The 25,768-nt window shown below is 44.4% G+C and overlaps 10 non-coding genes across 10 annotated transcripts; 6 read left to right on the top strand and 4 right to left on the bottom strand.

Annotated features, from left to right (window-relative positions):
* Window positions 1–2,780: 2,780 nt before the first annotated feature.
* Window positions 2,781–2,853, bottom strand: TRNAN-AUU (transfer RNA asparagine (anticodon AUU)). Its single transcript has one exon. It is a non-coding gene; the product is annotated as a tRNA-Asn (tRNA).
* Window positions 2,854–5,129: 2,276 nt separating this feature from the next.
* On the bottom strand, window positions 5,130–5,202 carry TRNAT-GGU (transfer RNA threonine (anticodon GGU)). Its single transcript has one exon. It is a non-coding gene; the product is annotated as a tRNA-Thr (tRNA).
* Window positions 5,203–7,185: 1,983 nt separating this feature from the next.
* Window positions 7,186–7,258, bottom strand: TRNAT-GGU (transfer RNA threonine (anticodon GGU)). The gene has a single exon. It is a non-coding gene; the product is annotated as a tRNA-Thr (tRNA).
* Window positions 7,259–8,361: 1,103 nt separating this feature from the next.
* TRNAT-GGU (transfer RNA threonine (anticodon GGU)) lies at window positions 8,362–8,434 on the bottom strand. The gene has a single exon. It is a non-coding gene; the product is annotated as a tRNA-Thr (tRNA).
* Window positions 8,435–18,121: 9,687 nt separating this feature from the next.
* Window positions 18,122–18,194, top strand: TRNAN-AUU (transfer RNA asparagine (anticodon AUU)). Its single transcript has one exon. It is a non-coding gene; the product is annotated as a tRNA-Asn (tRNA).
* Window positions 18,195–18,268: 74 nt separating this feature from the next.
* On the top strand, window positions 18,269–18,341 carry TRNAK-CUU (transfer RNA lysine (anticodon CUU)). The gene has a single exon. It is a non-coding gene; the product is annotated as a tRNA-Lys (tRNA).
* A 515-nt stretch (window positions 18,342–18,856) lies between these two features.
* TRNAN-AUU (transfer RNA asparagine (anticodon AUU)) lies at window positions 18,857–18,929 on the top strand. The gene has a single exon. It is a non-coding gene; the product is annotated as a tRNA-Asn (tRNA).
* A 3,156-nt stretch (window positions 18,930–22,085) lies between these two features.
* On the top strand, window positions 22,086–22,158 carry TRNAT-GGU (transfer RNA threonine (anticodon GGU)). Its single transcript has one exon. It is a non-coding gene; the product is annotated as a tRNA-Thr (tRNA).
* Window positions 22,159–22,967: 809 nt separating this feature from the next.
* On the top strand, window positions 22,968–23,040 carry TRNAN-AUU (transfer RNA asparagine (anticodon AUU)). The gene has a single exon. It is a non-coding gene; the product is annotated as a tRNA-Asn (tRNA).
* An 808-nt stretch (window positions 23,041–23,848) lies between these two features.
* On the top strand, window positions 23,849–23,921 carry TRNAN-AUU (transfer RNA asparagine (anticodon AUU)). Its single transcript has one exon. It is a non-coding gene; the product is annotated as a tRNA-Asn (tRNA).
* Window positions 23,922–25,768: the final 1,847 nt, after the last annotated feature.

Raw genomic sequence — 25,768 nt, 5'->3', positions numbered from 1 at the left:
CAACACCGCTCCCGGGTGGGCTCGAACCACCAACCTTTCGGTTAACAGCTGAACGCGATAACCATTGCGCAACGGAAGCCCAAATATTAAATGGACGTCAGGTATTGTGGAAAAACTTTGACTTTTTACGTTACATTTGAGATCTCGCAACACCGCTCCCGGGTGGGCTCAAACCACCAACCTTTCGGTTAACAGCCGAACGCGCTTACCATTGAGCCACGGAAGCTCAGAAATTAAATGGTTGTCAGGTATTGTGGAAAACTTATGACTTTTTACGCTACATCTAAGACCCCACAACATCTCTCCCGGGTGGGCTCGAACCACCAACCTTTCGGTTAACAGCTGAACGCGCTAACCATTGCGCCACGGAAGCCCAAAAATTAAACGTTCGTCAGGTATTGTGCAAAAACACTGACTTTTTACGTTACATCTGAGACCTCACAACACCGCTCCCGGGTGGGCTCGAACCACCAACCTTTCGGTTAACATCTGAACGCGATAACCATTGCGCAACGGAAGCCCAAATATTAAATGGACGTCAGGTATTGTGGAAAAACTTTGACTTTTTACGTTACATCTGAGACCTCACAACGCTTGTAGGTCAAAATAGCGAAATCCAAAATGTCGAAGGCACAATATCGACGGTCAAAATAGCGAAAAAAAAAACAGCGAAATGCAATAATAGCGAAATATCTTTATAGCGATAGCAAAGTTAGCGAATTACAATTACCTTGAAATCATTAAACGCTAAATACATTTTTAGCGAACTTAATAACAGCTAAATACCTTTACAACGAAACCTAATATAAAGTAGTAAAGATTCGAAAACTACCAAATTGAATGCACATGCGATGAAGATAGCATCGTTATTATAACATAATCAAAGCATTGCAGCCCGCCATTAATGGTCTAGACTGTTTCGAGAACCTTTTGAAATCATAGCTTAAAGACCGTCGAAAGCTTCTTCAGAGCTAAATCCCACCATAAGAGAAAAAATGGACATAATCCCCTCTCGTAGGCGACAAAATCCCCCGGACAATTCCCCCCCCCAGGCCACACTTCAAATGCCCCCGAGCCCCAGAACAAATTCCCACCAAACTGTGATTGACAGGGAGGGAAATCTCTATTATATTAAGTATATAAAGTAAAGAACATTATTATGCAAAAAGGAGAAATGTTATATCGGAAGGAAATATAAAATGTAAGTTTTTGGAAAAGGCATGTTATTATGGGAAGTCAATGAAGATAAACAACAATATTTTGGAAAGGCATATTATTTTGGGAAGTCAATGAAGATTCACAACAATATTTTGGAATAGGCATAATATTTTGGGGAGTGAATGAAAATAATCTACAATATTTTGAAAAAAGCATATTATTTTGGGAAGTGAATGAAGATAAAGAACAATATTTTGGAAAAGGCATATCATTTTGGAAAGTGAATGAAGATAATCAAGAATATTTTGGAAACGGCATATTATCTTGGGAAGTCCATGAAGATAAACAACAATATTTTGGAAAAGGCATATTATTTTGGAAAGTTAATGAAGATAAACCATATTATTTTGGAAAGGCATATTATTTTGGGAACTCAATGAAGATAAACAACAATATATTGGAAAATGCATATTATTTTGGGAAGTGAATGAAGATAAAAAACTATATTTTGGAAAAGGCATATTATTTTGGAAAAAGCATATTATTTTGGGAAGTCAATGAAGATAAACAACAATATTTTGGAAAAGGCATATTATTTTGGGAAGTCATTGGAGATAAACAACAATATTTTGGAAAAGGCATATTATTTTGGGAAGTCAATGAAAATAAAATACAATATTTTGGAAAATGCGTAAAATATTAAAGTTATTTATGAAATATTACTAACCTAACCTAACCAACCTAACCTAATCCAATCGAACCTAACATAACCCAACCTAACCGAACAAAACCTAACCTAATCCAACGTAAATATTGCATGTCGTTGACACTACCAATTAACCAATTCAAAGCAAAAAATGTTTCGAATTTGCAAATTTTCACCATATTTACGCTAATAACTTTTACGTACACCTATTTTTGCCCTAGAACTGAATGAAAGTCAAAAATTAATTTGAAATAAGTCAAATTGTATTTTAATAATATTTATTTACCTTCGGCGAAACGAACCCACCATCCTTCACTCCGCTGTTCAACGCCTTATCCACTATGCCACCAGATCGCTGACTCTGCTAGTGTTTTAGATAATTTTGATATTGTATTTTTACGACCTTTTTATTAAACACTGTCGGCGGATTATGACCGAAGGATTTTGTCTAGAGCGTGGGGGGATTTTGTACTCTTTCCTCGAATAGGGGGAAAAATGACCGGGGGATTTTGTCATGAGAGAGCGGGGATTTTGTAAGTTTTCAAAAATGGGGGATTATGACCGGGGTTCTTTTGTCTTGGGGGTATTTAGTCCGTATACCCTCTTTTTTGCATTTCCTGTTACGGGGGATTATTCGGTGTTTTATCTTTTAGTATAGAGTACGTATGCATTGTTAAAAATATTTTAAGGTACCGTATGAAATTCGCTATTGTTGTTCTCTTCAATATTTCATTTCGTTGTTTTTGTTCTCGATATTGTTGCACTTCGCTAACCTTGCTATCGCTATTATTGCATTTCACTGTTGTTGTTTTCGCTATTATTGCATTTCGCTATTGTGTGTTTCGACGAAATCAACACGCATTTTCAGCATTCGACATTTTATTTTCGATATTTTGACCTGATACCCTCACGCCACCGCTCCGGGATGGGCTCGAACTAACAACCTTTCGGATAATAGCCGAACGCGCTAACCATTGCGCCACGGAAGCTCAGAAATTCAATGGTTGTCAGGTATTTTGGAAAACCCTTGACTATTTAAGCTACATCTGAGACCCACAACACCTCTCCCGGATGGGCTCGAACTAACAACCTTTCGGTTAACAGCCGAACGCGCTAACCATTGCACCACGGAAGCCCAAAAATTAAATGGTCGTCAAGTATTGCTGAAAAACTTTGGCTTTTTACGCTACATCTGAGACCTCACAACACCGCTCCCGGATGGGCTCGAACCACCAACCTTTCGGTTAACAGCCGAACGCGATAACCATTGCGCAACGGAAGCCCAAAAATTAAATGGACGTCAGGTATTGTGGAAAAACTTTGACTTTTTACGCTACATCTGAGACCCCACAACATCTCTCCCGGGTGTGCTCGAACCACCAACCTTTCGGTTAACAGCCGAACGCGCTAAGCATTGCGCCACGGAAGCCCAAAAATTAAACGTTCGTCAGGTATTGTGCAAAAACAATGACTTTTTACGTTACATCTGAGACCTCACAACACCGCTCCCGGGTGGGCTCGAACCACCAACCTTTCGGTTAACAGCCGAACGCGATAACCATTGCGCAACGGAAGCCCAAATATTAAATGTTCGCCTGGTATTGTGGAAAAACCCTGAATTTTTACGTTACATCTGAGACCTCACAACACCGCTCCCGGATGGGCTCGAACTAACAACCTTTCGGTTAACAGCCGAACGCTCTAACCATTGCACCACGGAAGCCCAAAAATTAAATGGTCGTCAAGTATTGTTGAAAAACTTTGGCTTTTTACGTTACATTTGATATCTCACAACACCGCTCCCGGGTGGGCTCGAACCACCAACTTTTCGGTTAACAGCCGAACAAGCTAACCATTGAGTCACGGAAGCTCAGAAATTAAATGTTTGTCAGGTATTGTGGAAAACTTATGCGTTTTTACGCTACATCTGCGACCCCACAACATCTGTCCCGGGTGGGCTCGAACCACCAACCTTTCGGTTAACAGCTATACGCGCTAACCATTGCGCCACGGAAGCCCAAATATTAAACGTTCGTCAGGTATTGTGCAAAAACACTGACTTTTTACGTTACATCTGAGACCTCACAACACCGCTCCCGGATGGGCTCGAACCACCAACCTTTCGGTTAACAGCCGAACGAGCTAACCATTGCGCCACGGAAGCCCAAAAATTAAATGGTCGTCAGGTATTGCTGAAAAACTTTGGCTTTTTACGTTACATTTGAGATCTCGCACCACCGCTCCCGGGTGGGCTTGACCCACCAACCTTTCGGTTAATAGACGAACACGCTAACCATTGAGCCACGGAAGCTCAGAAATTAAATGGTTGTCAGGTATTGTGGAAAACTTATGACTTTTTACGCTACATCTGAGACCCCACAACACCGCTCCCGGATGGGCTCGAACCACCAACCTTTCGGTTAACAGCTGAACGCGCTAACCTTTACGCCACGGAAGCCCAAAAATTAGATGTTCGTCAGGCATTGTGGAAAAACACCCACTTTTTACGTTACATCTGAGACCTCACAACACCGCTCCCGGATGGGCTCGAACCACCAACCTATCGGTTAACAGCCGAACGCGCTAACCATTGCGCCACGGAAGCCCAAAAATTAAATGTTCGTCTGGTATTGTGCAAAAACACTGACTTTTTACGTCACATCTGAGACCTCACAACACCGCTCCCGAATGGGCTCGAACCAACAACCTTTCGGATAACAGCTGAACGCGCTAACCATTGAGCCACGGAAGCTCTGAAATTAAATGGTCGTCAGGTATTGTGGAAAAACTTTGACTTTTTACGTCACAACTGAGACCTCACAACACCGCTCCCGAATGGGCTCGAACCAACAACCTTTCGATTAACAGCCGAACTTGCTAACCATTAAGCCACGGAAGCTTAGAAATTAAATGGATGTCAGGTATTGTGGAAAACTTATGACATTTACGCTACATCTGAGACCTCACAACACCGCTCCCGGATGGGCTCGAACTAACAACCTTTCGGTTAACAGCCGAACGCGCTAACCATTGCACCACGGAAGCCCAAAAATTAAATGGTCGTCAAGTATTGTTGAAAAACTTTGGCTTTTTACGTTACAATTGATATCTCACAACACCGCTCCCGGGTGGGCTCGAACCACCAACTTTTCGGTTAACATCCGAACGCGCTAACCATTGAGCCACTAAGCTAAGAAAATAAATAATTGTCAGGTATTGTGGAAAACTTATGACTTTTTACGCTACATCTGAGACCCCACAACATCTCTCCCGGGTGGGCTCGAACCACCAACCTTTCGGTTACCAGCCGAACGCGCTAACCATTGCGCCACGGAAGCCCAAAAATTAAACGTTCGTCAGGTATTGTTCAAAAACACTGACTTTTTACGTTACATCTGAGACCTCACAACACCGCTCCCGGGTGGGCTCGAACCACCAACCTTTCGGTTAACAGCCGAACTCGATAACCATTGCGCAACAGAAGCCCAAATATTAAATGTTCGTCTGGTATTGTGGAAAAACCCTGACTTTTTACGTTACATCTGAGGACTCACAACACCGCTCCCGGATGGACTCGAACTAACAACCTTTCGGTTAACAGCCGTACGTGCTAACCATTGCACCACGGAAGCCCAAAAATTAAATGGTCGTCAAGTATTGTTGAAAAACTTTGGCTTTTTACGTTACATTTGATATCTCACAACACCGCTCCCGGGTGGGCTCGAACCACGAACTTTTCGGTTAACAGCAAAACGCGCTAACCATTGAGCCACGGAAGCTCAGAAATTAAATGTTTGTCAGGTATTGTGGAAAACTTATGCCTTTTTACGCTACATCTGAGACCCCACAACATCTGTCCCGGGTGGGCTCGAACCACCAACCTTTCGGTTAACAGCTATACGCGCTAACCTTTGCGCCACGGAAGCCCAAAAATTAAACGTTCGTCAGGTATTGTGCAAAAACACTGACTTTTTACGTTACATCTGAGACCTCACAACACCGCTCCCGGTTGGGCTCGAACCACCAACCTTTCGGCTAACAGCCGAACGCGCTAACCATTGCGCCACTTAAGCTCAGAAATTCAATGGCTGTCAGGTATTGTGGAAAACTTATGACTTTTTACACTACATCTGAGACCCCACAACACCTGTCCTGGGTGAGCTTGAACCACCAACCTTTCGGTTAACAGCTGAACGAGCTAACCATTGCGCCACGGAAGCTTAGAACTTAAAATGTTGTCAGGTCTTGTGGAAAACCTTTGAATTTTACGTTACTTATAACACTTCACACTAACCCTCCAGTGTGGGCTCTAACCACCTGCCTTTCGGTTAACAGCCGAACGCGCTATCCATCGTGCCAGGGAAGCCTAAAAATTAAATGGTCGTCAGGTATTGTGGAAAAACATTGACTTTTTACGTCACATCTGACATCTCACAACACCGCTCCCGGTTGCGGTTGAACCACCAACCTTTCGGTTAACAGATGAACGCGATAACCATTGCGCCCCGGAAGCCCAAAAATTAATTGGACGTCAGGTATTGTGGAAAAACATTGACTTTTTACGTCACATCTGAGACCTCACAACACCGCTCCCGGATGGGCTTGAACCACCAAACTTTCGGTTAACAAATGAACGTGATAATCATTGCGCAACGGAAGCCCAAAAATGAAATGGTCGTCAGGTTTTGAGGAAAACCTTTGACTTTTTACGTCACATCTGAGACCTCACAACACCGCTCCCGAATGGGCTCGAACCAACAACCTTTCGGATAACAGCTGAACGCGCTAACCATTGAGCCACGGAAGCTCTGAAATTAAATGGTCGTCAGGTATTGTGGAAAAACTTTGACTTTTTACGTCACAACTGAGACCTCACAACACCGCTCCCGAATGGGCTCGAACCAACAACCTTTCGATTAACAGCCGAACTTGCTAACCATTAAGCCACGGAAGCTTAGAAATTAAATGGATGTCAGGTATTGTGGAAAACTTATGACATTTACGCTACATCTGAGACCTCACAACACCGCTCCCGGATGGGCTCGAACTAACAACCTTTCGGTTAACAGCCGAACGCGCTAACCATTGCACCACGGAAGCCCAAAAATTAAATGGTCGTCAAGTATTGTTGAAAAACTTTGGCTTTTTACGTTACAATTGATATCTCACAACACCGCTCCCGGGTGGGCTCGAACCACCAACTTTTCGGTTAACATCCGAACGCGCTAACCATTGAGCCACGGAAGCTAAGAAAATAAATAATTGTCAGGTATTGTGGAAAACTTATGACTTTTTACGCTACATCTGAGACCCCACAACATCTCTCCCGGGTGGGCTCGAACCACCAACCTTTCGGTTACCAGCCGAACGCGCTAACCATTGCGCCACGGAAGCCCAAAAATTAAACGTTCGTCAGGTATTGTTCAAAAACACTGACTTTTTACGTTACATCTGAGACCTCACAACACCGCTCCCGGGTGGGCTCGAACCACCAACCTTTCGGTTAACAGCCGAACTCGATAACCATTGCGCAACAGAAGCCCAAATATTAAATGTTCGTCTGGTATTGTGGAAAAACCCTGACTTTTTACGTTACATCTGAGGACTCACAACACCGCTCCCGGATGGACTCGAACTAACAACCTTTCGGTTAACAGCCGTACGCGCTAACCATTGCACCACGGAAGCCCAAAAATTAAATGGTCGTCAAGTATTGTTGAAAAACTTTGGCTTTTTACGTTACATTTGATATCTCACAACACCGCTCCCGGGTGGGCTCGAACCACCAACTTTTCGGTTAACATCCGAACGCGCTAACCATTGAGCCACGGAAGCTAAGAAAATAAATAATTGTCAGGTATTGTGGAAAACTTATGACTTTTTACGCTACATCTGAGACCCCACAACATCTCTCCCGGGTGGGCTCGAACCACCAACCTTTCGGTTAACAGCCGAACGCGCTAACCATTGCTTCACGGAAGCTCAGAAATTAAATGGTTGTCAGGTATTGTGGAAAACTTATGACTTTTTACGCTACATCTGAGACCCCACAACACCGCTCCCGGATGGGCTCGAACCACCAAAATTTCGGTTAACAGCCGAACGCGATAACCATTGCGCAACGGAAGCAAAAAAATTAAATGGACGTCAGGTATTGTGGAAAAACTTTGACTTTTTGCGTTACATCTGAGACCTCACAACACCGCTCCCGGATGGGCTCGAACTAACAACCTTTCGGTTAACAGCCGAACGCGCTAACCATTGCACCACGGAAGCCCAAAAATTAAATGGTCGTCAAGTATTGTTGAAAAACTTTGGCTTTTTACGTTACAATTGATATCTCACAACACCGCTCCCGGGTGGGCTCGAACCACCAACTTTTCGGTTAACATCCGAACGCGCTAACCATTGAGCCACGGAAGCTAAGAAAATAAATAATTGTCAGGTATTGTGGAAAACTTATGACTTTTTACGCTACATCTGAGACCCCACAACATCCCTCCCGGGTGGGCTCGAACCACCAACCTTTCGGTAACCAGCCGAACGCGCTAACCATTGCGCCACGGAAGCCCAAAAATTAAACGTTCGTCAGGTATTGTGCAAAAACACTGACTTTTTACGTTACATCTGAGACCTCACAACACCGCTCCCGGGTGGGCTCGAACCACCAACCTTTCGGTTAACAGCCGAACTCGATAACCATTGCGCAACAGAAGCCCAAATATTAAATGTTCGTCTGGTATTGTGGAAAAACCCTGACTTTTTACGTTACATCTGAGGACTCACAACACCGCTCCCGGATGGACTCGAACTAACAACCTTTCGGTTAACAGCCGTACGCGCTAACCATTGCACCACGGAAGCCCAAAAATTAAATGGTCGTCAAGTATTGTTGAAAAACTTTGGCTTTTTACGTTACATTTGATATCTCACAACACCGCTCCCGGGTGGGCTCGAACCACGAACTTTTCGGTTAACAGCCGAACGCGCTAACCATTGAGCCACGGAAGCTCAGAAATTAAATGTTTGTCAGGTATTGTGGAAAACGTATGCCTTTTTACGCTACATCTGAGACCCCACAACACCTCTCCCGGGTGGGCTCAAACCACCAACCTTTCGAATAACAGCCGAACGTGCTAAAAATGCGCAACTGAAGCCCAAAAATTGAATGGTCTTCAGTTATTGTGGAAAAACTTTGGCTTTTTACGTTACATTTGAGATCTCACAACACCACTCCCGGTTTGACTCGAAATACCAACCTTTCGGTTAACAGCCGAACGCGCTAACCATTGAGCCACGGAAGCCCAAAAATTAAATGGTCTTCAGGTATTGTGGAAAAACTTATGAATTTTTACGCTACATCTGAGACCCCACAACACCTCTCCCGGATGGGCTTGAACCACCAAACTTTCGGTTAACAAATGAACGTGATAATCATTGCGCAACGGAAGCCCAAAAATGAAATGGTCGTCAGGTTTTGAGGAAAACCTTTGACTTTTTACGTCACATCAGAGACCTCACAACACCGCTCCCGAATGGGCTCGAACCAACAACCTTTCGGATAACAGCTGAACGCGCTAACCATTGAGCCACGGAAGCTCTGAAATTAAATGGTCGTCAGGTATTGTGGAAAAACCTTTACTTTTTACGTCACATCTGAGACCTCACAACACCGCTCCCGGATGGGCTCGAACCACCAACCTTTCGGTTAACAGCCGAACGCGCTAACCATTGCGCCACGGAAGCCCAAAAATTAAATGGTCGTCAGGTATTGTGGAAAGCTTATGACTTTTTACGCTACATCTGAGACCCCACAACATCTCACCCGGGTGGGCTCGAACCACCAACCTTTCGGTTAACAGCTTAACGCGAGGTCTCAGATGTAACGTAACAAGTCGGTGTTTTTCCACAATGCCTCTCGATCATCTAATTTTTGGGCTTCCGTGGCGCAATGGTTAGCGCGTTCAGCTGTTAACCGAAAGGTTGGTGGTTCGAGCCCACCCAGGAGCGGTGCTGTGAGGTTTCAGATGTTACGTAAGAAGTCAAAGTTTTTCCACAATGCCTGACGATCATTTAATTTTAGAGCTTCCGTGGCTCAATGGTTAGCGCGTTCGGCTTTTAACCGATAGTTTGGTCGTTCAAGCCCATCCAAGAGCGTTGTTGTGAGGTCTCATATGTAACGTAAAAAGTCAGTGTTTTTCCACAATACCTGACGAACGTTTAATTTTTGGGCTTCCGTGGCGCAATGCTTAGCGCGTTCAGCTGTTAACCGAAAGGTTGGTGGTTCGAGCCCACCCGGGAGAGATGTTGTGGGGTCCCAGATGTAGCGTAAAAAGTCATAAGTTTTCCACAATTCCTGACAACCATTTAATTTCTGAGCTTCCGTGGCTCAATGGTTAGCGCGTTCGGCTGTTAACCGAAAGGTTGGTGGTTCGAGCCCATCCGGGAGCGGTGTTGTGAGGTCTCAGATGTAACGTAAAAAGTCGGTGTTTTTCCACAATGCCTGATGATCACCTAATTTTCGGGCTTCCGTGGCGCAATGGTTAGCTCGTTCAGCTGTTAACCGAAAGGTTGGTGGTTCGAGCCCACCCAGGAGCGGTGCTGTGAGGTTTCAGATGTTTTTCTCAATAATAAATCGTTTTTATTATGTTATCAGAAATAGATAGACTTTTTTAAGACGGAATGGGTAACAGGGTTATTCGGGTGCGCGTCCTAGTCCACGACCCCCTTACCCGTGACGGAGGGGTATGAAAGAAGAGGCGGGTCTTATTTTTGTTATGGCGTTGTATGTATATCCGGGTCAAATAAACGTCGTCTGCCCCTTCGTCTGCCAAGTTAGAATGGGCTCGGATTGTAATTTTTGAAATAACATTGTTTAAAAATGGAAGTTACACAAGACATAGGACTTGCAACTGAAAAAAAAAAACGGGGAAGACCCAAGAAAATTAAAAGTGAGGTAGAATTGTGTAAAAGTCATCATAGATATTACAGCACGAACAGGTTTTAACCAAACACTAAGCTCACAAAACTCCTGACCATTCACTAAGCCTTGGTTAACTTCATCAAATTCGTTTACAAAATCATGAGGATAGTAGAAATTATTGGCTTAAGAAAGAATTAGCGAACACTTTTCACCCTTACAGATGTACCCCAAATCCAAAACACCGGCACCAAATTCACTAACTATCTTCTTAATTGCTATTAAAAACAATTCCCGAATAATTATCGGACCCTCGAATTTAGACGGCTCCATTTTGAACCCCTGTGAAGACGCTTATCTGTACAACCATAGCCCACTCGATCCACGCTCTATAGCTATAGCGCGAGCAGCTTGCGTCGTGACGCGCGTGATCGAGTGGGCTATGGTACAACGCAAGAGGGGTCGTAGTCATGGCGACAGAGGTAAACAGGAATTACGTATTTTTGGCCCTCCCCGTCAGCAACGTCACCAATACGTAGTTTTTGTGAGCCAATAAGATAATTTAATTTTTTGGTTACGTGATGAAGGAAGGGACTATATACTCGTCTATGAGTCGGACCGAAGCAAAGGCCAAACATTGTTTATTCCGTCTTAAAAAAGTCTATCTATCCCTGATGTTATTAAACGTTTAAAAACTATATTTAAACATGTAGTGTATTAAACTAAAAGCACTTTGAAAATGTTTCATTTTCGCGCAAAAAATCAAAAATAGAAATTTCTAGTTATGCGCCACACACATAGATGGCGCTACCGACGAATGATAAAGTATACTTGTTGAAAAAACCGGGCGCGCGAAGCGTAGATTTGATGTGTAATTCTAGGGGCTTACATGTTCCAAGCTCTTTGTTACTTATAACACTTCACACTAACGCTCCAGCGTGGGCTCTAACCACCAACCTTTCAGTTAACAGCCGAACGCGCTAACCATCGCGCCAGGAAGCCTAAAAATTAAATGGTCGTCAGGTATTGTGGAAAAACTTTTATATTTAGGGTTACATCTGACACCTCACAACACTGCTCCCGGGTGGGCTCGAACCACCAACCTTTCGGATAACAGCCGAACTAGCTAAAAATGCGCCACAGAAGCCCGAAAATTAAATGGTCGTCTGGTATTGTGTAAAAACTTTGGCTTTTTACCTTACATCTGAAACCTCACAACACCGCTCCCGGGTGGGCTCGAACCACCAACCTTTTAAATAACAGCTGAGCGCGCTAACCATTGCACCATGGAAGCCCAAAAATTAAACGGTCGTCAGGTATTGTGGAAAAACTTTGACTTTTTACGTCACATCTGGGACCTTACATCACCGCTCCCGGATGGGCTCGAACCACCAACCTTTCGGTTAACAGCCGAACGCGCTAACCATTGCGCCACGGAAGCCTAAAAATTAAATGGTCGTCAGGTACTGTGGAAAAACTTGGCTTTTTACGTCACATCTGAGATCTCACAATACCGCTCCCGGGTGGTCTCGAACCTCCAACCTTTCGGTTAACAGCCCAACGCGCTAACCATCGAGCCACGGAAGCTCAGAAATTAAATGGTTGTCAGGTATAGTAGAAAACTTATGACTTTTTTACGTTACATCTGAGACCCCCACACCTCTCCAAGTTGGGCTCGAACCACCAACCTTTCGAATAACAGCTGAACGCGCTAACCATTGCACCACAGAAGCCCAAAAATTAAATGGTCGTCAAGTAATGTATAAAAACTTTGGCTTTTTACGTCACATCTGAGACCTCACAACACCGCTCCCGGGTGGGCTCGTACCCTGGTCTCAGATGTTACGTAAAAAGTCAGTGTTTTTCAACCATACCTGACGACCATTTAATTTTTGGCCTTCCGTGGCGCAATGGTTAGCGCGTTCATCTGTTAACCGAAAGGTTGGTGGTTCCAGCCCACCCGAGAGAGGTGTTGTGGGGTGGGGTCTCAGATGTAGCGTAAAAAGTCATAAGTTTTCCACAATACCTGACGACCATTTAATTTTTGGGCTTCCGTGGTGCAATGGTTAGCGCGTTCAGCTGTTATTCAAAAGGTTGGTGGTTCAAGCCCACCCGGGAGCGGTGTTGTGAGGTCTCAGATGTAACGTAAAAAGTCAGAGTTTTTCTACAATACCTGACGAACATTTAATTTTTGGGCTTCCGTGGCGCAATGGTTAGCGCGTTACGCTGTTATTCGAAAGGTTGGTGGTTCGAGCCCACCTGGGAGCGGTGTTGTGAGGTCTCAAATGTAACGTCAAAAGACAAAGTTTGTCAACAATACCTGACGACATTTAATTTTTAGGCTTCCGTGGCGCAATTGTTAGCGCGTTCATCTGTTAACCGAAAGGTTGGTGGTTCAAGCCCACCCGGGAGCGGTGTTGTGAGGTGTCAGATGTAACGTAAAAAGTCAGAGTTTTTCCACAATACCTGACAACCATTTAATTTTTTAGCTTCCGTGGCGCAATGGTTAGCGCGTTCGGCTGTTAACCGAAAGGTTGGTGGTTCGAGCCCATCCGGGAGCGGTGTTGTGATGTCTCAGATGTAACGTAAAAAGTCATAAGTTTTCCACAATACCGGACAACCATTGAATTTCTGAGCTTCCGTGGCGCAATGGTTAGCGCGTTCGGCTGTTAACCGAAAGGTTGGTGGTTCGAGCCCACCCGGGAGCGGTGTTGTGAGATATCAAATGTAACGTAAAAAGCCAAAGTTTTTCAACAATACTTGACGACCATTTAATTTTTGGGCTTCCGTTTGTGCAATGGTTAGCGCGTTCGGCTGTTAACCGAAAGGTTGGTGGTTCGAGCCCACCAGGGAGCGGTGTTGTGAGGTCTCAGATGTAACGTAAAAAGTCAGTGTTTTTGCACAATACCAGACGAACATTTAATTTTTGGGGTTCCGTGGCGCAATGGTTAGCGCGTTCGGCTGTTAACCGAAAGGTTGGTGGTTCGAGCCCATCCGGGAGCGGTGTTGTGAGGTCTCAGATGTAACGTAAAAAGTCAGTGTTTTTGCACAATACCAGACGAACATTTAATTTTTGGGGTTCCGTGGCGCAATGGTTAGCGCATTCGGCTGTTAACCGAAAGGTTGGTGGTTCGAGCCCATCCCGGGGCGTTGTTGTGGAGTCTCAGATGTGACGTAAAAAGTCAAAGTTTTTCCACAATACCTGACGGCCATTTAATTTTTGGGCTTCCGTGGCGCAATGGTTAGCGCGTTCGGCTGTTAATCGAAAGGTTGGTGGTTCCAGCCCACCCGGGAGAGGTGTTGTGGGGTCTCAGATGTAGCGTAAAAAGTCATAAGTTTTCTACAATACCTGACAACATTTTAAATTTTAAGCTTCCGTGGCGCAATGCTTAGTGCGTTCGGCTGTTAACCAAAAGGGTGGTGGTTCGAGCCCTTCCGGGAGCGGTGTTGTGAGGCGTCAGCTGTAACCCAGAATATAAAAGTTTTTCCACAATACCTGAAGACCATTTAATTTTTGGGCTTCCTTTGCGCAATGGTTATCGCGTTCATCTGTTAACCGAACGGTTGGTCGTTCGAGCCCACCCGGGAGCGGTGTTGTGAGATCTCAAATGTAACGTAAAAAGTCAAAGTTTTTCCACAATACCTGACGAACGTTTAATATTTGGGCTTCCGTTGCGCAATGGTTATCGCGTTCATCTGTTAACCGAAAGGTTGGTGGTTCCAGCCCACCCGGGAGAGGTGTTGTGGGGTCTCAGATGTAGCGTAAAAAGTCATAAGTTTTCCACAATACATGACAACATTTCAAATTCTAATTTTCCGTGGCGCAATGCTTAGTGCGTTCGGCTGTTAACCGAATGGTTGGTGGTTCCAGCCCATCCGGGAGCGGTGTTGTGAGGTCTCAGATGTGACGTAAAAAGTCAAAGTTTTTCCACAATACCTGACAACCATTTAATTTCTGAGCTTCCGTGGCTCAATGGTTAGCGCGTTTGGCTGTTAACCGAAAGGTTGGTCGTTCGAGCCCACCCGGGAGCGGTGTTGTGAGATCTCAAATGTAACGTGAAAAGTCAAAGTTTTTCCACAATACCTGACAACATTTTAAATTCTAAGCTTCCGTGGCGCAATGCTTAGTGCGTTCGGCTGTTAACCGAAAGGTTGGTGGTTCGAGCCCATCCGGGAGCGGTGTTGTGAGGTCTCGGATGTGTCGTAAAAAGTCAAAGTTTTTCCACAATACCTGACAACCATTGAATTTCTGAGCTTCCGTGGCTCAATGGTTAGCGCGTTCGGCTGTTTACTAAAAGGTTGGTGGTTCAATTCAAAATGTTTATTTTATTTGCATTACAGATACAGTATACCACGGGGCTAAGTCACATTGTGATTTGTAAGCCCCGTGCCTATCTGTTTAATTTAATATAACAATTTTAATTTAATCAAATAAAAATAGATTTAACAATGGTGTCTTATAATAAATAATGTTAAAGATTCGTGAAAAAACTTAATGTATATATGTTATATCCACTTGAAATTAAACAATGGCATGGTATAACATAAAAAATTTAACAATGGGTTATGCCAAAGGTGGCTTTATAAAAACAAATTAAATAAAAAAGTAAAGGTTTTGTTATTTTTTTCCAATATTAGTGATTTTATAGTCTTTTTAAATCTAAATAAATTCGGTTTGGCTTGAATTTCTGGTGATATTGTGTTATATAATTTTATTCCCGAATAAAAGATAGACGTGAATTTTTTTGAAGTGTTACATTTAGGTAAATCTAATAGATCTAATGATCTTGTATGTCTATTTTTCTGGTTTATCTTTACTAGGCTATTTTCACGCTTAATGTTTGTGTGTATGAAAGATAAGCTATTATACTGTATACTCTCTTGTATGTTTAGAATTGTTGCCCTAGTAAAGTACTCTTGGGTATGGTCTCTAAATGATAAGTTATATATTGATCTAATTGCCCTTTTTTGTAGGATATGTATCCTGTTTTGATTAGCTTTTGTTGTGTTGCCCCAGAATTGTATTCCATAAGATAGCACCGAATTAAATAATGCGTGGTATATTTCAATTAGAATATTTCTGGGTACCATTTTACTACAATGGTAAAGTAATCCATTCACTCGGGCTAATTTTGAGCTAATTATATTAACATGGCTGTCCCAGGTCAGGTGTTTATCAAAGTATAGGCCTAGATATTTGTATTTATCTACTATTTTAATTTTTTCCTTATTTAGTTCGATACCATTTAGTACCCTACTGACATCTTTACCTCTATTATGGAATATTATGCATTCCGTTTTTTTTATATTAAGGAGAAGCCCGTTATTTGTGATCCACTTAAATATTTTATCTAGGTAGTAGTTTGTTTGATCTATTGCATTTATTGTGTTTGCGGATTTACATAAAAGGAGCGCGTCATCTGCGTACATGAACATGTTACCAGACGGTGCCTGTTTAATGAGGTCATTTATAAATAGATTAAATAAGAGTGGTGATATTATAGAGCCCTGGGGAACTCCAGATATTAATTGACTTGGCGCCGATAAATCCTTTCCCACTCTAGTGTAGCATTGTCTATTTTCTAGGTAGCTTTTTAGCCACGCACTTGCAGTTCCTCTGATCCCTTGTTTGTATAGTTTGTTTAGTAGATGTTCATGATCTACACTATCGAAAGGTTTTCGGAGATCCAGAAAAACGCCCACACAGATTTCACTTTGATCAAATGCCTCTAGTATATATTTGTATGCTCCCCCTAATGCTTCCATTGTACCATTCCCACTACGGAAACCAAATTGAAATTCCGATAATATGTTAAATTTCTCCACGAACGAGTTGAGTCGCACGTGAAAGGCTTTATCAAATATTTTTGCTATAATAGATAGAAGGGAAGTAGGGCGATAATTTGACGGAGTTTTTGGGTCGTCTTTTTTAAAAATTGGAACTATTATGGTTTTTTTTAGATTTTCTGGATAGATACCTAGATTGAAGGATAAGTTAATTAGGTATTTAAGAGGGGTTATTATGCTTTCTATCACTATTTTCAGCGGCTTAGCTTTTATGCCGTCAAAGCCAGATGATGAGTTATTTTGGAGAGAGTTAATTATGGTTACAAGTTCTGCTTCGTCGGTTTCGTACAGAGCCATTGTGTTGGGGTTAATTTCGAGAAAGTTTAGTGATTTAACATTAACTGGTTTAGCTTCATTGCTAGTAAAATATTCGAGCCCATCCGGGAGCGGTGTTGTGAGGTCTCAGATGTGACGTAAAAAGTCAAAGTTTTTCCACAATACCTGACGACGATATAATTTTGGGCTTCCGTTGCGCAATGGTTATCGCGTTCATCTGTTAACCGAAAGGTTGGTGGTTCGAGCCCACCCGGGAGCGGTGTTGTGAGATCTCAAAAGTAACGTAAAAAGCCAAACTTTTTCCACAATACCTGACAACATTTTAAATTCTAAGCTTCCATTGCGCAATGCTTAGTGCGTTCGGCTGTTAACCGAAAGGTCGGTGGTTCGAGCCCATCCGGGAGCGGTGTTGTGAGGCCTCAGATGTGACGTAAAAAGTCAAAGTTTTCCCACAATACCTGACGAACGTTTATTTTTTGGGCTTCCGTGGCGCAATGGTTAGCGCATTCGGCTGTTAACCGAAAGGTTGGTGGTTCGAGCCTATCCCGGAGCGGTGTTGTGAGATCTCAGATGTGACGTAAAAAGTCAAAGTTTTTCCACAATACCTGACGACGATATAATTTTGGGCTTCCGTTGCGCAATGGTTATCGCGTTCATCTGTTAACCGAAAGGTTGGTGGTTCGAGCCCACCCGGGAGCGGTGTTGTGAGATCTCAAAAGTAACGTAAAAAGCCAAACTTTTTCCACAATACCTGACAACATTTTAAATTCTAAGCTTCCATTGCGCAATGCTTAGTGCGTTCGGCTGTTAACCGAAAGGTCGGTGGTTCGAGCCCATCCGGGAGCGGTGTTGTGAGGCCTCAGATGTGACGTAAAAAGTCAAAGTTTTCCCACAATACCTGACGAACGTTTATTTTTTGGGCTTCCGTGGCGCAATGGTTAGCGCATTCGGCTGTTAACCGAAAGGTTGGTGGTTCGAGCCTATCCCGGAGCGGTGTTGTGAGATCTCAGATGTGACGTAAAAAGTAAAAGTTTTTCCACAATACCTGACGACGATATAATTTTTGGGCTTCCGTTGCGCAATGGTTATCGCGTTCATCTGTTAACCGAAAGGTTGGTGGTTCAAGCTCACCCAGGAGAGGTGTTGTGGGGTCTCAGATGTAGCGTAAAAAGTCATAAGTTTTCCACAATACCGGACAACCATTGAATTTCTGAGCTTCCGTGGCTCAATGGTTAGCGCGTTCGGCTATTAACCGAAAGGTTGGTGGGTCGAGACCACCCGGGAGCGGTGTTGCGAGATCTCAAATGTAACGTAAAAAGCCAAAGTTTTTCAACAATACTTGACGACCATTTAATTTTTGGGCTTCCGTGGTGCAATGGTTAGCGCGTTCGGCTCTTAACCGAAAGGTTGGTGGTTCGAGCCCACCCGGGAGCGGTGTTGTGAGGTCTCAGATGTAACGTAAAAAGTCAGTGTTTTTGCACAATACCAGACGAACATTTAATTTTTGGGCTTCCGTGGCGCAATGGTTAGCGCGTTCGGCTGTTAACCGAAAGGTTGGTGGTTCGAGCCCATCCGGGAGCGGTGTTGTGAGGTCTCAGATGTAACGTAAAACGTCGGAGCTTTTCCACAATGCCTGACGAAAATCTAATTTTTGGGCTTCCGTGGCGTAAAGTTTAGCGCGTTCAGCTGTTAACCGAAAGGTTGGTGGTTCGAGCCCACCCGGGAGAGATGTTGTGGGGTCTCAGATGTAGCGTAAAAAGTCATAAGTTTTCCACAATACCTGACAACCATTTAATTTCTGAGCTTCCGTGGCTCAATGTCTAGCGCGTTCGGCTATTAACCGAAAGGTTGGTGGGTCGAGCCCACCCGGGAGCGGTGTTGCGAGATCTCAAATGTAGCGTAAAAAGTCATAAGTTTTCCACAATACCTGACAACCATTTCATTTCTGAGCTTCCGTGGCTCAATGGTTAGCGCGTTCGGCTATTAACCGAAAGGTTGGTGGGTCGAGCCCACCCGGGAGCGGTGTTGCGAGATCTCAAATGTAACGTAAAAAGTCAAAGTTTTTCCACAATACCTGACAACCATTGAATTTCTGAGCTTCCGTGGCTCAATGGTTAGCGCGTTCGGCTGTTAACTGAAAGGTTGGTGGTTCGAGCCCATCCGGGAGCGGTGTTGTGAAGTCTCAGATGTGACGTAAAAAGTCAAAGTTTTTCCAGAATTGCTGACGACGATATAATTTTGGGCTTCCGTTGCGCAATGGTTAGCGCATTCGGCTGTTAACCGAAAGGTTGGTGGTTCGAGCCCATCCCGGGGCGGTGTTGTGGAGTCTCAGATGTGACGTAAAAAGTCAAAGTTTTTCCACAATACCTGACGGCCATTTAATTTTTGGGCTTCCGTGGCGCAATGGTTAGCGCGTTCGGCTGTTAATCGAAAGGTTGGTGGTTCCAGCCCATGCGGAAGCGGTGTTGTGAGGTCTCAGATGTGTCGTAAAAAGCCAAAGTTTTTCCACAATACCTGACAACATTTTAAATTCTAAGCTTCCATGGCGCAATGCTTAGTTCGTTCGGCTGTTAACCGAAAGGTCGGTGGTTCGAGCCCATCCGGGAGCGGTTTTGTGAGGCCTAAGATGTGACGTAAAAGGTCAAAGTTTTCCCACAATACCTGACGAACATTTATTTTTTCGGCTTCCGTGGCGCAATGGTTAGCGCATTCGGCTGTTAACCGAAAGGTTGGTGGTTCGAGCCCATCCCGGAGCGGTGTTATGAGATCTCAGATGTGACGTAAAAAGTCAAAGTTTTTCCACAATACCTGACGACGATATAATTTTTGGGCTTCCGTTGCGCAATGGTTATCGCGTTCATCTGTTAACCGAAAGGTTGGTGGTTCGAGTCCACCCAGGAGCGGTGTTGTGAGATCTCAAAAGTAACGTAAAAAGCCAAAGTTTTTCCACAATACCTGACAACAATTTAAATTCTAAGCTTCCTTGGTGCAATGCTTAGTGCGTTCGGCTGTTAACCGAAAGGTTGGTGGTTCGAGCCCATCCGGGAGCGGTGTTGTGAGGTCTCAGATGTGACGTAAAAAGTCAAAGTTTTTCCACAATACCTGACAACCATTTAATTTCTGAGCTTCCGTGGCTCAATGGTTAGCGCGTTCGGCTGTTAACCGAAAGGTTGGTCGTTCAAGCCCATCCCGGAGCGGTGTTATGTGATCTCAGATGTGACGTAAAAAGTCAAAGTTTTTCCACAATACCTGACGACGATATAATTTTTGGGCTTCCGTTGCGCAATGGTTATCGCGTTCATCTGTTAACCGAAAGGTTGGTGGTTCGAGCCCACCCAGGAGCGGTGTTGTGAGATCTCAAAAGTAACGTAAAAAGCCAAAGTTTTTCCACAATACCTGACAACATTTTAAATTCTAAGCTTCCATGGCGCAATGCTTAGTGCGTTCGGCTGTTAACCGAAAGGTCGGTGGTTCGAGCCCACCCGGGAGCGGTGTTGTGAGGCCTCAGATGTGACGTAAAAAGTCAAAGTTTTCCCACAATACCTGACGAACATTTATTTTTTGGGCTTCCGTGGCGCAAAGGTTAGCGCATTCGGCTGTTAACCGAAAGGTTGGTGGTTCGAGCCCATCCCGGAGCGGTGTTGTGGAGTCCCAGATGTGACGTAAAAAGTCAAAGTTTTTCCACAATACCTGACGGCCATTTAATTTTTGGGCTTCCGTGGCTCAATGGTTAGCGCGTTCGGCTGTTAACCGAAAGGTTGGTATTTCGAGTCAAACCGGGAGTGGTGTTGTGAGATCTCCAATGTAACGTAAAAAGCCAAAGTTTTTCCACAATAACTGAAGACCATTCAATTTTTGGGCTTCAGTTGCGCATTTTTAGCACGTTCGGCTGTTATTCGAAAGGTTGGTGGTTTGAGCCCACCCGGGAGAGGTGTTGTGGGGTCTCAGATGTAGCGTAAATGTCATAAGTTTTCCACAATACCTGACGACCATTTAATTTCAGAGCTTCCGTGGCTCAATGGTTAGCGCGTTCAGCTGTTATCCGAAAGGTTGTTGGTTCGAGCCCATTCGGGAGCGGTGTTGTGAGGTCTCAGATGTGACGTAAAAAGTCAAAGGTTTTCCTCAAAACCTGACGACCATTTCATTTTTGGGCTTCCGTTGCGCAATGATTATCACGTTCATTTGTTAACCGAAAGTTTGGTGGTTCAAGCCCATCCGGGAGCGGTGTTGTGAGGTCTCAGATGTGACGTAAAAAGTCAATGTTTTTCCACAATACCTGACGTCCATTTAATTTTTGGGCTTCCGGGGCGCAATGGTTATCGCGTTCATCTGTTAACCGAAAGGTTGGTGGTTCAACCGAAACCGGGAGCGGTGTTGTGAGATGTCAGATGTGACGTAAAAAGTCAATGTTTTTCCACAATACCTGACGACCATTTAATTTTTAGGCTTCCCTGGCACGATGGTTAGCGCGTTCGGCTGTTAACCGAAAGGCAGGTTTTTAGAGCCCACACTGGAGGGTTAGTGTGAAGTGTTATAAGTAACGTAAAATTCAAAGGTTTTCCACAAACCTGACAACATTTTAAGTTCTAAGCTTCCGTGGCGCAATGGTTAGCTCGTTCAGCTGTTAACCGAAAGGTTGGTGGTTCAAGCTCACCCAGGACAGGTGTTGTGGGGTCTCAGATGTAGCGTAAAAAGTCATAAGTTTTCCACAATACCTGACAGCCATTGAATTTCTGAGCTTAAGTGGCGCAATGGTTAGCGCGTTCGGCTGTTAACCGAAAGGTTGGTGGTTCGAGCCCAACCGGGAGCGGTGTTGTGAGGTCTCAGATGTAACGTAAAAAGTCAGTGTTTTTGCACAATACCTGACAAACATTTAATTTCTGAGCTTCCGTGGCTCAATGGTTAGCGCGTTCGGCTGTTAACCGAAAAGTTCGTGGTTCGAGCCCACCCGGGAGCGGTGTTGTGAGTCCTCAGATGTAACGTAAAAAGTCAAGGTTTTTCCACAATACCAGACGAACATTTAATATTTGGGCTTCTGTTGCGCAATGGTTATCGCGTTCGACTGTTAACCGAAAGGTTGGTGGTTCGAGCCCACCCGGGAGCGGTGTTGTGAGGTCTCAGATGTAACGTAAAAAGTCAGTGTTTTTGCACAATACCTGACGAACGTTTAATTTTTGGGCTTCCGTGGCGCAATGGTTAGCGCGTTCGGCTGGTAACCGAAAGGTTGGTGGTTCGAGCCCACCCGGGAGAGATGTTGTGGGGTCTCAGATGTAGCGTAAAAAGTCATAAGTTTTCCACAATACCTGACAATTATTTATTTTCTTAGCTTCCGTGGCTCAATGGTTAGCGCGTTCGGATGTTAACCGAAAAGTTGGTGGTTCGAGCCCACCCGGGAGCGGTGTTGTGAGATATCAATTGTAACGTAAAAAGCCAAAGTTTTTCAACAATACTTGACGACCATTTAATTTTTGGGCTTCCGTGGTGCAATGGTTAGCGCGTTCGGCTGTTAACCGAAAGGTTGTTAGTTCGAGCCCATCCGGGAGCGGTGTTGTGAGGTCTCAGATGTAACGCAAAATGTCATAAGTTTTCCACAATACCTGACAACCATTTAATTTCTGAGCTTCCGTTATGCAATGGTTAGCGCGTTCGGCTGTTAACCGAAAGGTTGGTGGTTCGAGCCCACCCGGGAGCGGTGTTGTGAGGTCTCAGATGTAACGTAAAAAGTCAGTGTTTTTGCACAATACCAGACGAACATTTAATTTTTGGGCTTCCGTGGCGCAATGGTTAGCGCGTTCGGCTGTTAACCGATAGGTTGGTGGTTCGAGCCCATTCGGGAGCGGTGTTGTGAGGTCTCAGATGTAACGTAAAAAGTCGGTGTTTTTCCACAATGCCTGACGAACATCTAATTTTTGGGCTTCCGTGGCGTAAAGGTTAGCGCGTTCAGCTGTTAACCGAAAGGTTGGTGGTTCGAGCCCATCCGGGAGCGGTGTTGTGAGGTCTCAGATGTAACGTAAAAATTCAGGGTGTTTCCACAATACCAGGCGAACATTTAATATTTGGGCTTCCGTGGTGCAATGGTTAGCGCGTTCGGCTATTAACCGAAAGGTTGGTGGGTCAAGCCCACCCGGGAGCGGTGGTGCGAGATCTCAAATGTAACGTAAAAAGCCAAAGTTTTTCAACAATACTTGACGACCATTTAATTTTTGGGCTTCCGTGGTGCAATGGTTAGCGCGTTCGGCTGTTAACCGAAAGGTTGTTAGTTGGAGCCCATCCGGGAGCGGTGTTGTGAGGTCTCAGATGTAACGTAAAAATTCAGGGTTTTTCCACAATACCAGGCGAACATTTAATATTTGGGCTTCCGTTGCGCAATGGTTATCGCGTTCGGCTGTTAACCGAAAGGTTGGTGGTTCGAGCCCACCCGGGAGCGGTGTTGTGAGGTCTCAGATGTAACGTAAAAAGTCAGTGTTTTTGCACAATACCTGACGAACGTTTAATTTTTGGGCTTCCGTGGCGCAATGCTTAGCGCGTTCGGCTGTTAACCGAAAGGTTGGTGGTTCGAGCACACCCGGGAGAGATGTTGTGGGGTCTCAGATGTAGCGTAAAAAGTCAAAGTTTTTCCACAATACCTGACGTCCATTTAATTTTGGGGCTTCCGTTGCGCAATGGTTATCGCGTTCGGCTGTTAACCGAAAGGTTGGTGGTTCGAGCCCATCCGGGAGCGGTGTTGTGAGGTCTCAGATGTAGCGTAAAAAGCCAAAGTTTTTCAGCAATACTTGACGACCATTTAATTTTTGGGCTTCCGTGGTGCAATGGTTAGCGCGTTCGGCTGTTAACCGAAAGGTTGTTAGTTCGAGCCCATCCGGGAGAGGTGTTGTGGGTCTCAGATGTAGCTTAAATAGTCTAGGGTTTTCCAAAATACCTGACAACCATTGAATTTCTGAGCTTCCGTGGCGCAATGGTTAGCGCGTTCGGCTATTATCCGAAAGGTTGTTAGTTCGAGCCCATCCCGGAGCGGTGGCGTGAGGGTATCAGGTCAAAATATCGAAAATAAAATGTCGAATGCTGAAAATGCGCGTTGATTTCGTCGAAACACACAATAGCGAAATGCAATAATAGCGAAAACAACAACAGTGAAATGCAATAATAGCGATAGCAAGGTTAGCGAAGTGCAACAATATCGAGAACAAAAACAACGAAATGAAATATTGAAGAGAACAACAATAGCGAATTTCATACGGTACCTTAAAATATTTTTAACAATGCATACGTACTCTATACTAAAAGATAAAACACCGAATAATCCCCCGTAACAGGAAATGCAAAAAAGAGGGTATACGGACTAAATACCCCCAAGACAAAAGAACCCCGGTCATAATCCCCCATCTTTGAAAACTTACAAAGTCCCCGCTCTCTCATGACAAAATCCCCCGGTCATTTTTCCCCCTATTCGAGGAAAGAGTACAAATTGTTCGTCAGGTAATGTGGGAAAACTTTGACTTTTTACGTCACATCTGAGGCCTCACAACACCGCTCCCGGGTGGGCTCGAACCACCGACCTTTCGGTTAACAGCCGAACGCACTAAGCATTGCGCCATGGAAGCTTAGAATTTAAAATGTTGTCAGGTATTGTGGAAAAACTTTGGCTTTTTACGTTACATTTGAGATCTCACAACACCGCTCCTGGGTGGGCTCGAACCACCAATCTTTCGGTTAACAGATGAACGCGATAACCATTGCGCAACGGAAGCCCAAAAATTATATCGTCGTCAGGTATTGTGGAAAAACTTTGACTTTTTACGTCACATCTGAGATCTCATAACACCACTCCGGGATGGGCTCGAACCACCAACCTTTCGGTTAACAGCCGAATGCGCTAACCATTGCGCCACGGAAGCCGAAAAAATAAATGTTCGTCAGGTATTGTGGGAAAACTTTGACTTTTTACGTCACATCTGAGGCCTCACAACTCCGCTCCCGGGTGGGCTCGAACCACCGACATTTCGGTTAACAGCCGAACGCACTAAGAATGCGCCATGGAAGCTTAGAATTTAAAATGTGGTCAGGTATTGTGGAAAAACTTTGGCTTTTTACGTTACGTTTGAGATCTCACAACACCGCTCCCGGGTGGGCTCGAACCACCAACCTTTCGGTTAACAAATGAACGCGATAACCGTTGCGCAACGGAAGCCCAAAAATTATATCGTCGTCAGGTATTGTGGAAAAACTTTGACTTTTTACGTCACATCTGAGACCTCAAAACACCGCTCCCGGATGGGCTCGAACCACCAACCTTTCAGTTAACAGCCGAACGCGCTAACCATTGAGCCACGGAAGCTCAGAAATTCAATGGTTGTCAGGTATTGTGGAAAAACTTTGACTTTTTACGACACATCTGAGACCTCACAACACCGCTCCCGGATGTGCTTGAACCACCAACCTTTCGGTTAACAGCCGAACGCACTAAGCATTGCGCCACGGAAGCTTAGAATTTAAAATGTTGTCAGGTATTGTAGAAAAACTTTGACTTTTCACGTTACATTTCAGATCTCACAACACCGCTCCCGGGTGGGCTCGAAAGACCAACCTTTCGGTTAACAGCCGAACGCGCTAACCATTGAGCCACGGAAGCTCAGAAATTAAATGGTTGTCAGGTATTGTGGAAAAACTTTGACTTTTTACGTCACATCTGAGGCCTCACAACACCGCTCCCGGGTGGGCTCGAACCACCGACCTTTCGGTTAACAGCCGAACGCACTAAGCATTGCGCTATGGAAGCTTAGAATTTAAAATGTTGTCAGGTATTGTGGAAAAACTTTGGCTTTTTACGTTACTTTTGAGATCTCACAACACCGCTCCGGGAT

Source organism: Phalangium opilio, unplaced genomic scaffold (genome assembly GCF_054372755.1).
Source record: "Phalangium opilio isolate 3A_F unplaced genomic scaffold, DU_Popi_V2 ptg001170l_1, whole genome shotgun sequence".
NCBI classification, from domain to species: Eukaryota; Metazoa; Arthropoda; class Arachnida; order Opiliones; family Phalangiidae; genus Phalangium; species Phalangium opilio.
This window is presented reverse-complemented; position numbering and strand designations above follow the sequence as displayed.